This window comes from Mirounga angustirostris, unplaced genomic scaffold (assembly GCF_029215605.1).
Source record: "Mirounga angustirostris isolate CCGP_5_RB_7025 unplaced genomic scaffold, mMirAng1.0.hap1 SCAF_11, whole genome shotgun sequence".
NCBI lineage: Eukaryota > Metazoa > Chordata > Mammalia > Carnivora > Phocidae > Mirounga > Mirounga angustirostris.
In genome coordinates, this window is record NW_026991719.1 from 11,593,217 (window position 1) to 11,609,064 (window position 15,848).

The window sequence follows — 15,848 nt, forward strand, 5'->3', positions numbered from 1 at the left end:
TAAATGCACTTAGAGTCTTGTGTATCTTTCTTTCAGAAAGCACCTATCACACCGTGTATTTATATTTTGTTTCTGTGATAATTTGATTCTCTGCCTCCCTCACCAGATGGTTGGGATTTTGTCTACTTCGATCACCATTATTTGCAGCACCTAGCACAATGAAATAATTTGGGGAAACAGAGTTAAAGAGGAGGATGTGAGTCACATGGAACAGAAGCAGATCATCTTAGCCAAGCCCACCCTAGATCAGCAAAGCCCCAGCCCCTAAGCTGTTTACTTTTTATGCTATTGAGATTCTGTGGATGTTTGTAACCCAGTAATGATCAAAGCCACGTATGACTAATATGCAGACATTTTCAGGACTTTTATTATTAAAGTGATAAGCATAGTAAATCTCCAGGATGGAATTTAAAATATACAGCATCCTTCACCTATTTGAACATGAACTCACTTTTTTTTTTTCACAGACTATGTTATGAAGTACCTTCCTGAGAACATGATCTAGGAAATGTTGGGTTTTTTTAAAGATTTTATTTATTTATTTGACAGAGAGAGACACAGTGAGAGAGGGAACACAAGCAGGGGAGTGGGAGAGGGAGAAGCAGGCTTCCCACCGAGCCAGGAGCCCGATGCGGGGCTCGATCCCAGGACCCTGGGATCATGACCTGAGCCGAAGGCAGACACTTAACAACTGAGCCACCTAGGCGCCCCAAAAAGATTTATTAATTTTTTTTAAAGATATTTTTTATTTATTTATTTGACAGAGAGATAGAGAGCACAAGTAGGCAGAGTGGTAGGCAGAGGGAAAGGGAGAAGCAGGCTCCCACGGAGCAGGGAGCCCGATGCGGGGCTCGATCCCAGGACCCTGAGATCACAACCTGAGCCGAAGGCAGATGCCTAACGACTAGCCACCCAGGTGCCCCAGAAATGCTGTTTTAAGGACTTTCCCAACTCTAACATTAATTCTGTGATTCCAAAGACCACATAGGTTAGTTCTTGGGCTTAACCTGTAGTCCTTTTTTATTTAGATAATTATAGGGATTCATATGAAATCAGAAGAAATAATACAGAGAGATCCCATGTACACGTTACCCGTTTCCCCCAATGGCAATATTTTGCAAAACTATAATGTAATCTGACAACCGGGATATTGATGGTGATGTAACCTACTGATCTTATTCAGATTTCATCAGTTTTACTTATACTTGTATGGGTATTAATTCTATACAATCTATCACAAGTGTAGATCTATAGATCCACCACCAAAGTCAAGATGCAGAACAGTTCCAATACCACAAGTACAAGGACGCCTTATGTTTTATAACCACATCCAAAGTTAACTGAAAGTGAATCACAGACCTGAATATAAACCGCAAGACTACAAAACCCCTAGAAGATAGCATAGGAGAAAACCTCTGGCTGGGTGTTGGGGGAAGTCATTGAGAGGACAGGATCACCAGCTGAGCCGTGAGCTGGACCCCAGCAATCAGAGGCTCCACACCTCTTCCCCTATCCTTGGAATGTGGATTTCGTTTGCCTTCCCCACTTCCAGAGGCTGCTTTGAGATAGTGATGTGGTGTTAAGACCATCCAGACAGTATACATGACTGAACCCAGTTAATTCCTGTATAGAAACTTTTTAGATTTGATGGGCAGGTGTGGAGATCTACTCATCTTGCTGTTGCTCAAGACAAGCCTCGCGGGTAAGTTCCCTTACTTATTAAACTCGTCAGTTACCAACCTCGAGTGGCCTGCCTCTTTCTTTGGTCTCTCTGCCTTGCCCCAGAAATGGGGACCCGTTTCAGATTACACCTGGGATGCTCCTGCAGAGTTTGCGTACCAACAGTAGGCAGTGACTTTTTAGATACAACACCAAAGACACAATCCATGAGAGAAATAATTGACAAGCTGGACTTCACTAAAATTATTTCTGCTGTGCAAAAGACTGTCGAGAGAATGAGAAGATAGGTCATAGATGGTGAGAAAATATTTGCAAAAGACATCTGATAAAGGACTATGATCCAAAATATACATAGAACACTTAAAACTCCACAATAAGAAAACAAAACAACCCAAATTAAGGGGCGCCTGGGTGGCTCAGTTGTTAAGCGTCTGCCTTCGCTCAGGTCATGATCCCGGGGTCCTGGGATTGAGCCCCGCATCAGGCTCCCTGCTCCGTGGGAAGCCTGCTTCTCCCTCTCCCAGTCCCCCTGCTTGTGTTTCCTTTCTCACTGTGTCTCTGTCAAATAAATAAATAAAATCTTTAAAAAAAAAAAAAAATTAAAACATGGACCAAAGGCCTTCACAGATACCTCACCAAAGAAGCTATAAAAATGTCAAATAAGCATATGGAAAGATGTTCCACATCTTTGTCAGCAGGTAAATGTAAATTAAAATGAGATACCGCTACGTACCTATTAGAATGCCCAAAATCTGGAGCACTGACAACACCAGATGCTGGCAAGGATGTGGAGCAACAGGAACTCTCTCAACCTGTGGGAAAGCAAAATGGTTTGGCCACTTTGGAAGACACTTTGGCAGTTTCTTACAAAACTAAACATACTCCTATCATCCAATCCATAAATCACACTTTTTGGTATTTACCCAAAGGAGTTGAAAACAATGTCCACACAAAAAACCTGCACTTGGATGTCTACAGCAGCTTTATTTGTAATTGCCAAGCCTTGGAAGCAGGCAAGATGTACTTCAGTAGGTGAATGGATAAATAAACTGTGGTCCATCCAGACGACGGAATATTATTCAGTACTAAAAAGAAATGAGCTATCAAACCATGAAGAGACATGGCGGGAATTCCAATGCATATTAGTAAGTGAAAGAAACCAATCTAAAAAGGCTATATACTGTTTGATTCCAACTATATGACATTCTGGAAAATGCAAAGCTATGGAGACTGTGAAAAGATCAGTGGTTGCCAAGGGTAGGGGAGAGGGAAGGATGAATATGCAGAGCACAGGAGATTTTTAGGGCAGTGAAAGTTTTCTCCATGATACTCTAATGGTGGATACATATCATTATACATTTGTCCAAACCCATAGAAAGGCAGTCTCTCCCTTTTTCCTACCATATTATACCATATGGTCTCTAAGCACTGCTTTTCCCTGCTCATGTATTTTATTCTTTTTTTTCTTTCCTCAGTTATCTTTGTTTCTCTGTGCTCAGGGCCATCCCTCCACAGATCCTAAATTTCCATGCCCTCAGTTCAAGCCAGACGCAGAGGATTCCTATCCTTCTCTGAATCCTGATTCTTAATTCCTATGCCAGCAAATTTGGTTGTCCTAGCTTGGAACATATGTTGTTCTCTAATAGTCAGCAGTGGCCAGTAGCTAGAAGTGACAATAAGACACTTGGGCAGAGAAGTGATATGACTGTCACCCTTGTGGGGTGCATCTTCATGGGCAGGTCAAATCTACCCCAAGCAGTCTACTCAAAGCCCTACCCTAATTTGGTGGTTGTATGGCATTTTGTTAAAACACAATACTCTCTCTTTTAGTGGATTTAGATGTTGAATTTCAAGTTGAAATAAAGACATGTTTGTGTTACAGCTTAAAACTGTGAAATCCACACAGACACAATCGACTTATATTACTCTTAAAATCTACCCATACCCAATTTGGGCCTTTGGGAAGGTGGCAACAATAAAGTAAAACAAGGTTAAGCTGGCCCCATATTCTATCCCACCCCTCTACTTGATAACTGCCAATCCACCTTTGGCCCACACCTTATAGCACATCTGTGGGTGAGTATATGGTGCTTTCGTTTTGAGTACACCTTTCTTACAATGTGTAAGGACAAGAAATACAGCTGGAGAAGGGCATCTAGAAACATTTGCTTCCTACTGACTAAGGTATGAATTCCCCAAATAAATAGAATGATAATAATTAATAATAACACATGGCTATAGCATTGTCCTGAAGACTAACTGAGAAGACACATGTAAAACACTTAAAATAATGCATGGCACTGAGTAAGACCTTGATAAATGTCAGTTATGTCACAACTCAGCACCATCGGTTGCCAACTGAGTGGATAGTTGAGGTTCTCAAGGAACAAACTGGACTGATCTTTGAAGCGGTCAGTAATGAACCACACAGAATGGTATTGTTATGCAGTGTCGTTTGGTCATAGGTAGAAATGGCCGCATTGATGAAGTGATGGGTTTCCATTTGTATGGGTACGTTAAGCAGATATACTTAAGGATTGTTCATCAGCTTCCTTTGTATTCTTAAAAATAAGACATAGAAATTTAGAATTAACCATGAATTCCAATTCCAAAATAAAACAAAATTAATTTCAGTAAAAATTCCTTTTGTTTCTTGGGTCTTTTCATTTTCCTTTATAATATATGGATGAAAACATTTTTAGAGAGAGCTGCTAATTTTTAGAACTTGGTCTACTAGCATGTGGGCAAGAGTGTTCTTTATTATTTACTCTAATTTTCAGGTTGTATTTTTGGCCCTAATTTATATGATCTGACAAGAGAAATTTGTGTTTGCACTGGGGGAATTGAGTAATTTTAATTTGATGGGACCCTGGGGAAGAAGACACTGCATGTGGACGGTATTTTTTCAGGGTGTAGTTATCAGTGTTTATTAAGGAAGAAATGAGAAAATCAAGCTTTTTCTCCACAAGTAAATGGAAATAGATTTTAGTTGTATTAATGAGGGTCAAGCAAAAGGCTTTTGTGTATAGATGCGTTATTAGTTAAAATTGAGTCTTTCTTTTCCGTGTTTGCTATTTCAGGAGCTCAGTAACAGCCCAGTTATATTTCAAAGGTAGAGCCACAGTAAATTCCATTCCAATTGGATATTCTAAGTCCACTGCTGGCTGTTAAAAATAAAGGCTCTTACCTCCTTAAATTCTTACTTGGTGCTAACATAGCACCCTAAGCTTCTGTCCAAAAATGCACAACAGGATGACACATAAATCCCTTTACCATATGATCAAAAAATAAATGAAGTCTCTGGATTGCTTGTCTGTTCCAGTTATTCAAAATAGTTATATAATTTCCTCATCACTATAGTTATACTATAGTTCCTGGGATAATAAACCTGAAAACAAAATGAAAACTAAAATCCAAAAGTGGTGAGAAAAGCCTACTAAATTAATAAGCCCATAGGAGTTCTAAACAAGGACTTCTCTGAGAAAAGGAATTAATCCCTCCCCCTCTTTCAAGGCACCTGGAAATTTGGAAAACAGTTGAGACTCTAAAGCTAGGGTTATGCAGCCCTGGAATAATGTCTCAGAACAGTGAATAAAGTATGATGGATAGCGTCTGTTGGTATACAATAGCCATCCCAATTCTCTTCTCCCTTGCCACTTTCTACTAAAGAGGTTTTAAAAAAAAAAAAAAAAAAGCAAAACAAAAACAAAAAAACTTACATTCCTGGTCTCTCCTATAGAAATGGGTATCCAGATGACAGATCTGGTCAACTAGAGGGAAAAGGAACTCTGCTGGGAACTTCTGCAAAAGACCTTTTTGCCTTATAAAGGAATAAATATGCCAACAGTACTCTCTGTTACAGCTCCTTCACTCTTCTTCCTTCCTTGAATGTGGATATGGGATGCTCTGATGCATACAACTACAGTAGTCATCTTGACTTAGGTTACTGCCTTAAAGAAAAACACATCCTATGTCATTAATTATTCTTCTGTAATTTTTATTTACTACATAGTATTCAGTCGAATGCCTATGGCAGTTACTTCATCCACCCTATTGACTATCTAGGGTTGCTGCAGTTCTAGATATAATTTTTTTAAAATCCCATATAGAACATCTTGAGCATTATGTGGCTAAATATTTGTGCATATTAATAATTATTTTCTTAGGCTTTCCTCTATGAAACAAGACAAAGATGCATGCTCTCACCACTTTTATTCAACATAGTGCTGGAATCCTAGGCACAGCAATCAGACAAGAAAAAAAGAATAAAAGGCATCCAAATTGGTAAGGAAGAAGTAAAACTTGCACTATTTGCAGATGACATGATATTACATATAGAAAACTCTAAAGACTCCACCAAAAATTTCTAGAACTGATGGATGAATTCTGTAAGGTCACAGGATACAAAATCAATATACAGAAATCTGTTGCATTTCTGTACACTAATAATGAAGTAGCAGAAAGAAATTAAGAAAACAGCTCCATTTACAAACTTCATCAAAAAGAAAAAAATACCTAGGAATAAACTTAACCAAGTAAGTGAAAGACCTGTATTCTGAAAACTATAAAACATTGATGACAGAAATTGAAGATGATACAAACAAATAGAAAGATATTCCATGCTCATGGATTGGGAGAACAAATGTTGTTAAAATGTCTATATTACCCAAAGCAATCTACAAATTTAATGCAATCCCTACATAAATACCAACAGCATTTTTTCATAGCACTAGAACAATTAACCCTAAAATTTGTATGGAACCACAAAAGACCCTGAATAGCCAAAGCAATCTTGAAAAGAAAGAACAAAGCTGGAGGTATCCCAATCCCAGAGTTCAAGATATACTACAAAGCTGTAGTAATCAAAACAGTGTGGTACTGGCACAAAAATAGACACATAGATCAATAGAACATAATAGAGAGCCCAGAAATAAGTGCACAATTATATGGTCAATTAATCTACAACAAATGAGGCAAGAATATGCAATGGGGAAACAGTCTCCTCAACAAACAGTGTTGGGAAAACTTGACGGCTACATGCAAAAGAAAGGAACTGGACCATTTCCTTACACCATATACAAAAATAAACTCAAAATGGATTAAAGACCTAAATGTGAGGCCCAAAAACATAAGAATCCTAAAAGGGAACATAGGCAGTAATTTCTCTGACATCAGTCATAACAATATTTTTCTAGGTATATCTCCTGAGGCAAGGGGAAAAAAAACAAATGTAAACTACTGGAACTATATCAAAATAAAAAGCTCTTGCACCCCAAAGGAAACCATCCAACAATACAAAAAGACAACCCACTGGATGGGAGAAAATATTTGCAAATAAGGGGTTAATATCCAAAATATATAAAGAATTTATACAACTCAACACCAAAGAAACAACTAACCCAATTAAAAATGGGCAGAAGACATGAACAGACATTTCTCCAAAGAAGACATACAGATGGTCAACAGACACATGAAAAGATGCTCCACATCACTTGTCATCAGGGAAATACAAATTAAAACCACAGTGAGGTATCACCTCACACCTGTCAGAATGGCTAAAATAAAAACACAAGAAACAACAAGTATCGGCAAGGATGCGGAGAAAAAGGAAGCTCTGTGAATTGTTGGTGGGAATGCAAACTGGTGCAGCCACTGAGGAAAACAATAAGGAGATTCCTCAAAAAATTAAAAATAGAATTACCATACAATCCAGTAATTCTGCTACTGGGTATTTACCGAAAGAAAAATAAAACACTAATTTGAAAAGATATATGCACCCCTATGCTTATTGCAGCATTATTTACAATAGCCAAATTATGGAGGCAACCCAAGTGTCCATCAATAAATGAATGCATAAAGAAGTGATATGTACATACACACACACACACACACACACAGGAATATTACTCAGCAATAAAAAAGAATGAAATCTTGCTGTTTGCAACAACATGGATGGATCTAAAGGATATAATGCTAACTGAAATAAGTTATTCAGAGAAAGGCAAATACCATATTATTTCATTCATATGTGGAATTCAAGAAAAAAACAAGCAAACAAAGAAAAAAAGAGAAAAACCAAAAACCAGACTCTTTAAAATATAGAGAACAAATTGGTGGTTACCAGAGTGGGGGGATGGGTAAAATAGGTGAAGGGGATTAAGAGTACACCTACCATAATGAGTACTGAGTAATGTATAGGATTGTTGAATCACTATACTGTACACCTGAAACTAATATAACACTATATGTTAATTATAATGGAATTAAAATTTTTAAATAAAATAATAAAAAATAATTATTTCCTTAGGAAGAAGTCCTAGAAATTGAATTGTGAGGTCAACAGATTTAAGTGTGTTTAACAAAATTCCCCATACACAAAGGTTGTGTTAATTTTCACTCCCACCAGCAGTGTATGAGCATGTCTGTTTATCCACACTGTCCTTACCACTGAAAACTACTAACTCTTTCAATTTTTTACAATCCTGTGGGTGAAAAGTAATATCTTCCTATAGATGCAATTTGCATTTTTTAAAATTTGGCAAGGGTAAACTTTTAAAATATGTTTATAGGTGCATCTTTTTGGTGAATTTCTTATTTATGTTTTTTCAAATGTTCATTGAAATTGTTTTGTTAGTGTCCTTTATATATTAATACTACTAACTTCTCTATTATGTATGTTGCAAACATGCTTCCTAATTGATCAAAGGCTTTAAAAATTATGCTTTTTGGCATTTCTTGACAAAAGCTTCTTGTCCTACTTTATGAAGTCATGCTAATCCATTTTTTAAAAAATTTATAGCTTCGGTCTTTGCTATCATAGATAGAAATGCAATAGAACCTGTAACTTTTTAGGTCTTATGTAGAATAGCAGAGTACAACTTTTCATTTAATCAATGTCAACAAGTCAAAAAAGGGGACTTAGGATGCATTACATGTTAACTGCTGTGCAAAATTCCAGATACTTTCTTATTCTTTGGCACATTTAGCCCTTACGCTTTAGACTACGGTATGATTGGGCCTATTTTTACAGATGAGAAAACCGAGGCTCATGAAAAATCTGTATTCATTTATAGGATTTGGAAATGAATCTGCTACCTTAAATTATCTTGGAAATTTATTTCTTAATTTTGATGGCTATGACTTTTCTAGTCATAATTATTTGATACTATGGATCTGATCAAGGATCTGACCCCAACTGTAGTTATCCCTCGGAACAAAACTGGACTCCTGGACTTCTAAGAGAGCTAAAGCACACAAGAACAGAATTTTCCCAGCCCTGGAGAGGTTACCTCAGTGCCTAACTTAAATGCACATTCTTTGAGATGAGTAGCAAAACTCTAGGTATCTCTGGTTGCACCATCAATTTCTACCACTGGGTTGGAGAGAACTGGCTTTAAATGTGTTTCTTTTATGAAGTCAGGACAAGACCACATTCTAAGGAAAGCCCAGAAGAAAACATTTGGTACTTCAAAGTTTTAAAAGACTTCTCTTCTGTTGATTTTATCCATAAGAACAGCCTGGAAGCAAAGTGCCTACATAAACAAAGAAGCTGATGTTTTTAACATGTGACAGAACCCCTTTGCCCTCAGTGTCCCTAGGATGCCAGGGTCCTAGTTAACAGCAAAACAATCAACAGGTGTCTTTGAATTTGCTCAGTGTGAAAGGTCGTGCTAATGAGGAAAGCTGCTAAGTATCAAAATGGCAAGTTCAAGGCGCCTGGGTGGCTCAGTTGGTTAAGCAACTGCCTTTGGCTCAGGTCATGATCCTGGAGTCCCTGGATTGAGTCCCACATCGAGGTCCCTGCTCGGCAGGGAGTCTGCTTCTCCCTCTGACCCTCCCCCCTCTCACGTGCTCTCTCTCATTCTCTCTCTCTCAAATATATAAATAAAATCTTTAAAAAAAAAATGGCAAGTTCACTGAAGGCATGTGTTCTCAGAAGAGCAAATGCCTTTGGAATTCCCTGGGGTGAGCTCGCATTTTTCTGCAGGGTAACTGTGCCCAAGACTCAGAATTCCAGTTTCAATAGAATCTTAGTGTTGGCAGATCCCTTAAAAGTAATTCAAGCAGATTAATGGTCATTTGGCACTTGGGCTGGGTAACTGGGATTGACTGCAAATATGCATGGGGGATATTTTGAGGGTGATAAAAATGTTCTAAAACTGAATGGTGGTGATAGCTGCTCAACACTATAATTTTACTAAAATTCATTAAATTATACATTTTAAATGGCTGAAATATATGGTATATCAAATATGCCTCAATAAAGTTATTTTTTTAAAGATTTATTTACTTATTTGAGAGAGAGAGCAGGGGGAGGGGCAGCAGGAGAAGGAGAGAGAATCCCAAGCAGACTCCCCTCCGAGCACACAGCCTGATGGGGGGCTTGATCTCACAACCCATGAGATCATGACCTGAGCCGAAACCAAGAGTCGGATGCTTAACCAATAAAGTTATTTTTTTTAAGTAATTCAGTCCAACCCTTCCCCCAATATTTATATCCTCTTTTATCTGTTGCCTCACTATATCTCCTCTGGCTTTCTTTGATAGAGCTGCCTTTGCCCATGCTGTCCACAAAAGGAAAAGTCAGATAATTAGCTCTCTCTATGTATAGTCTCTGATAATAAGGGATGGGAGTTTGTGTACAACGGTGTTTCCAAATTCTTCAACATTTGAAACAAGAAATTGAAATACTTGGGAATTCTCAGGAGTTCTCCAAATTATAAATTATTCTTTAAATACATTAATGTTCTTCATACTCTTTATTCATTATTACACATATCTGAAAGACTTTAATGAATGATAAATATTAAGTTTAGTAGTATTTACAAAGAACAGTAGCCTACAGTGAATATTCAAAGATTAGAAATGTCCACAAAATTATTGCATATTTCTTGAATATTATCTGAATATTCTGATTGCTTAACAAAGTTAAGAGCACTACCCAAAATCACATATTTTATTGACAATTTAAGGACTTATTTTGCTTTCAAAACATGTTATTCTAATGTACAAATCATAGGATTTGTACAAAGTGTAGTCACTGGTATAAACTTATGAATATTTTATTTGCAAGAATATTACACCATTAACAACTGACAGGGGTATGAACACACTACACATTTTTAACATGGTAATAGATATGAGACTGACCAATTAGATCATAATCACTTCTCTTCCATGTGCTCCTGTCTTTGTTCCTGGAAATGCTGACCTTAAACTTTCACTCCATGAGAAAGCTTTTGCTCACACTTTTGCTCTTGCTTTTGACTGAACATCAGTAGATTCCTTTGAAATCATAAGGTCTCTGGATTGAGAGTTAAGCTTTAATTCGTACAGGAGAATTATAATACTTACCCCCATTTTCCCAATGGGTTTGTCTTAGAATTTGGAATTCAGAAAAACACACGTGTTTCCTAGGGAAATTCCAGGGAAGAAATTCCACACAGAAACAGTAATAACTGGTTCTCAAAATGTGGTCCCTGGACAAGCATCATCAGTATCACCTGGAAATTTGTTAGAAATGCAAATTATCAAGTTCCACCTCAGATCTACTGAATCAGAAAGCTGGGGGTAGGACCCAGCAATCTGTTTTCACAAGCCCTCTGATGATTCTGATCTAACCTAAAGTTTGAGGAATAGTGCTATATCAATACCCCAGCTCTCTCACCCCTACAGAGAAAAGACCTGAGGAATGTGTTCAACACTTACTCCCAGAGCTTCCCTCACCAAATGAGACCCAGTTGCCTCTAGTGGTAACTGGCTTGATAACATACCCTCTATTGAATGCCTTCTCTTTCCTTTCACTTCTCTCTGGATACTTCCTTGGGTCACCTCCCAAATAAACTACTTGTACTGGAATCCTTGTCTCAGAGGGAACCCAAACAAAGATACTTTTTAAAAGCCTAAAAAGGCAGGTGAAGAAACAAGTAAAAAGGGTTCTGGTGTTGGACAGCCCTGGCTCAGATTTCAACCAGCCACTTAGGTACAGTTTCTCTGAGCCTGAGTTTCCTCATGTTACCTGACTAGCTTGCAGAGTTGTTAGAAGGACAGGTGATAAGAAAGGCCTGGAGGTGTCAGCAAGTGATGATTTTTAACAGACCTAGTCAAAGGCAGTCTAGGCATAGTTTGAATACTCCCAGGTTTCAGACAGCTCAAAGTTATGAAATTTCTCTATAGTCTCTCTTCTTGCCTACAGTTACAATCATGATAGGTTAAGCTACACAACAGCAATAAAATAACCCTAAAATCTCAGGGGTCTATTTCAACAAAGGTTTATTTTTTTCCTGTCATCACAGCCTAACAACAGTTGGGAGGGACCCTCTTCATCGGCTCTTGTCCCAGGAAATGAGACTGAGTGGAAGATTACAAATACCATGTTTTATATCCAAGCCAGTAAGTAATATGCACTTTTAAGCCTACACCCCATTGGCCAGAACCCAGGCATATGGCCTCAGAAGCTGTAAAGGAGGCTGGGAAATATAGTTTCCTGTGTACCCAAAAAGTGAAACAGTACTTGGTCAAGAAAGGATTTTCCTCTGCCACAGTTCATGCGCCTATTACTAGGACTGATGAGTTTTATGTTTTGGCTCAGTAAGGTTACCTTGTTTTTCTCCCTTGTTTGTATAGGTTCCACCCAAATGTCACACTCACAGGTATGTCTCAATGTCCTTCAATATTGAGAATGCTCTTTCAATCACTAATGATGTGTCTGTCCCTATAAGCTTAGTGTGTGGTCTCCATTCTTTCCATACTGGAAGGGGTAATCTACTCCATTCAGTTCAGTCTTTTTTTTTTTTTTTAATCTAGCCTATCTATCTATCTATCTATCTATCTATCTATCTATCTATCTATCTATCTATCTATCCATCTATTTAAAGTAGGCTCCACACCCAGTGTGGCTTGAACTCACAACCCTGAGATCGAGAACTGAGCTGAGATCAAGAGTCAGATGCTTAACTGACTGAGCCACCCAGGCACCTCCAGTTCAGTCTTTATTGACTGAGTCTTCTGGTACTACTGCAGGATGCACAACCACCCGTATTTTCCACCTACCTGCCGACATGCTGTTGAATGTCCCATTTTTCTTTTTCTTTTTTTTTTTTAAAGATTTTATTTATTTATTTGAGACAGAGAGAATGAGATACAGAGAGCATGAGAGGGAGAAGGGTCAGAGGGAGAAGCAGACTCCCTGCTGAGCAGGGAGCCTGATGCGGGACTCGATCCCGGGACTCCAGGATCATGACCTGAGCCGAAGGCAGTCACTTAACCAACTGAGCCACCCAGGCGCCCCATGAATGTCCCATTTTTCTGTCACCTGGGTCATTTTACTGCTGTTCACATTGATTGGTCATACTATTATTTCCAAAACTCAAAATGTGATTCACTTTCTACATATATTTCCAACGGAAATATGTATGTAGAGTCACTAAAACATGTCTCTTAGCATGTTCATAGAACAGTATTTGTAATCAGCAAAAACTGAGAACTATGCAAATGCCCATCAGTAGAATGGATAAAGTGTGGAATATTTACACAATGGAATACCATATGGCAATGAGAGTAAATGATCTACAACTATGTGCAACAGTACAGATGAATCTTACCACCACAGTGTTGAGCAAAAGAAGCCAGACAAAAAAGAGAGCTTCTTGTGTGATTCCATTTATACCAAGTTCAAAACATGCAAAACTAGTCTGTGGTATGAGAAATCAGAAGGGTTGCCTTTGGGTAATCACTTGATCGAGGAACAAGGTGGCGCTGCCAGATGCCGGTCATATTCTGTTCTCTTCATCCAGGTGCCAATTACATGGAAGTGTATTCAAATTTGTTTTCAGCTGTATGCTTAGGATTTGTGCAGTTTGATGCACGTATGCTGTTTCCATTAGTAATTAAAAGCTATCCCGTTCAACATTTTTTTTCAATAAATCTTCACCATATGTTCCTTAAGTACAAGGATTCAGTTTTACTCATTTTCCTCTCCAAAGCACATAGTAGATGCCTAATTAATTTCCATAAAATTGAATATAAAATTGTTCCGTTCTGCTTGGGTCAGACTATCATAGCCTACTACTAAAAAAAAATCAATTAGATTCAGTTTCATTTAAATTCCATATCTAATTGTTAAGCTGTCACATAACCTACAACCTAGCAAGAAATTAGATAATAAGGGGCACCTGGGTGGCTCAGTCGTTAAGCGTCTGCCTTCGGCTCAGGTCATGATCCCAGGGTCTTGGGATCGAGCCCCACATCGGGCTCCCTCCTCCGCAGGAAGCCTGCTTCTCCCTCTCCCACTCCCCCTGCTGTGTTCCCGCTCTCACTGCGTCTCTCTCTGTCAAATAAATAAATAAAATCTTAAAAAAAAAAAAAAGGCTCTTTAAAAAAAAAAGAAATTAGATAATAAAAATAATGCTATAATAATATCATAATAATAGCTGACTTGGTTGAGTGTTGGCTTAATGCCAAGCACTAAATTTAATACTTAAAACAATTGTGTTGTAAGTTGTATTTTTATTCTCTTTTTTATAGATGAGGAAACTGAGACACAAAAATTCTCAGCCCAAGGCCCTTGATTAAAACAAAGTGGGTTAAATTCCAGAACTCCTTTTAATGACCACCTATATTAGTTTTTTTTATTGTTGTATAATAAATTACCACAAACTTAGTGGCTTAAAACAACATATATTTATTATCTCACAGTTTCTAATGGTCAGGAGTCCAGGGACGGCCTAGCTGGGTCCTGCGTTTGGAGCCTTGAAAGGATACAATCAAGGTATTAGCCAGGCTACCTTCCTATCTGGAGACTTGACTGCGGAAGCATCCACTTCTAAGCTCTTACAGATTTTTAGAAGAATTCATTTTCTTGAGGTTATATGACTGAGGCTCCCATTTTTTTGTTAGCTATAAGGTGGGGTCCACTCTTAGCTCCTCGAGGCTGCCCTAAGGTCCTTGCCAAGTGGCCACCTCACAACATGGCAGTTTATGTCCTCAAGGTAAGCACTAGAACCTCTCTAATCTCTAGACCCTCTTTTCGAAGCCTCACCGATTAGTTCTGGCCCATCCAAGGTCATCTGAATTTTAATTAATTCAAAGTTAACTGATTAGGGATCTTTTTTACATCTGCAAAATCTCTTTACCTTTGCCATATAATGTAAGTTAATCGTGGGAGTGATATTGCATCATATTCATAGGTCCTGCCCACACTCAAAAGGTAGGGGGATTATATAGGACATGACACCAGGAGGTGGGAATCTTAGGGAATATTTTAGAATTCCATGTACCATATCTCCCTCTTTAAATACAAGCATGTTGGATGTCAGGAAAGAGGATGTGGGAATATCCAATACTAATTCATCCCAAAATCACCTCCCAGAGGGAGAGTTTGGGTGACAGGGCCATGATGGTGCCATTGCCCACCTGGCCCTGCCACGTCCATTGTAAAGCAAGGGAGACATGGGTGAAAATGCGAAAGAAGTGGGGCATGGCACCTGCTTCTAAGTTCTTCCCATCTTCTTTAACATCTCCCCCCATCTCAGGAATAGTACACCATTCCAGAATTGTGCAAGTATCTTTTGAACCATCTGGGACAGATGCAGTCAATGCCCTTTTCTATATCCCTCGGTGCTGCCACGGAAGGACATGGTTCCTGGCTGGCTGACAGCTTCCCTCCTCGAGCACTTTCTCTGACGGTAGAGGCGCTCACTCGGCCACAAGTGCCTAACACAGAAATGCAGGGGAGCTGATGGCCTCAGGGAAAACCCTCTAGAAGCGATGAAAGTGAGTAAATGCCCCTGCCTTCTCATCATCTAATTGTGAGGTAGGTTCCACAGAGTTCCTCAGAAGGTCCCAGTGGCACTGAGTCCCAGTTGCGCCAGAGCAGTAGGCTGATCACTAGTTCACCCTTTACTGGCTTGTCTTCCTGCTCAGGCTTATGTGTCCCCTTCCTCACTTGTACTTTCTGGAACCACCTCTCAAATAACTGCTAGCATCCAAGCCTTTGTTTGCTTTAGGGGATGGGGAGATACACCAAGACTCGCTTTCCTTCCCTTATGCCTCATATTAAATGAATGCCCAAGCTCCTAAGTATTTCTTGCATCCCCCACAAGGTTTTCATAATTTAAGTCTGCACCCTTTATTGCTAGGATGAATGTACTGATCTGCCGATGTCCCGA

At 38.8% G+C, this 15,848-nt stretch overlaps 1 long non-coding RNA gene across 1 annotated transcript in view; it reads right to left on the reverse strand.

Moving 5' to 3' along the window:
- LOC129045800 (uncharacterized) overlaps positions 1-15,848 on the reverse strand; it is a 239,935-nt gene that overhangs the window by 164,086 nt on the left and 60,001 nt on the right. The window contains exon 4 of the long non-coding RNA XR_010406040.1: positions 2,414-2,492. This is a non-coding gene — a long non-coding RNA (uncharacterized LOC129045800). The remainder of the gene's footprint in view (positions 1-2,413; positions 2,493-15,848) is intronic.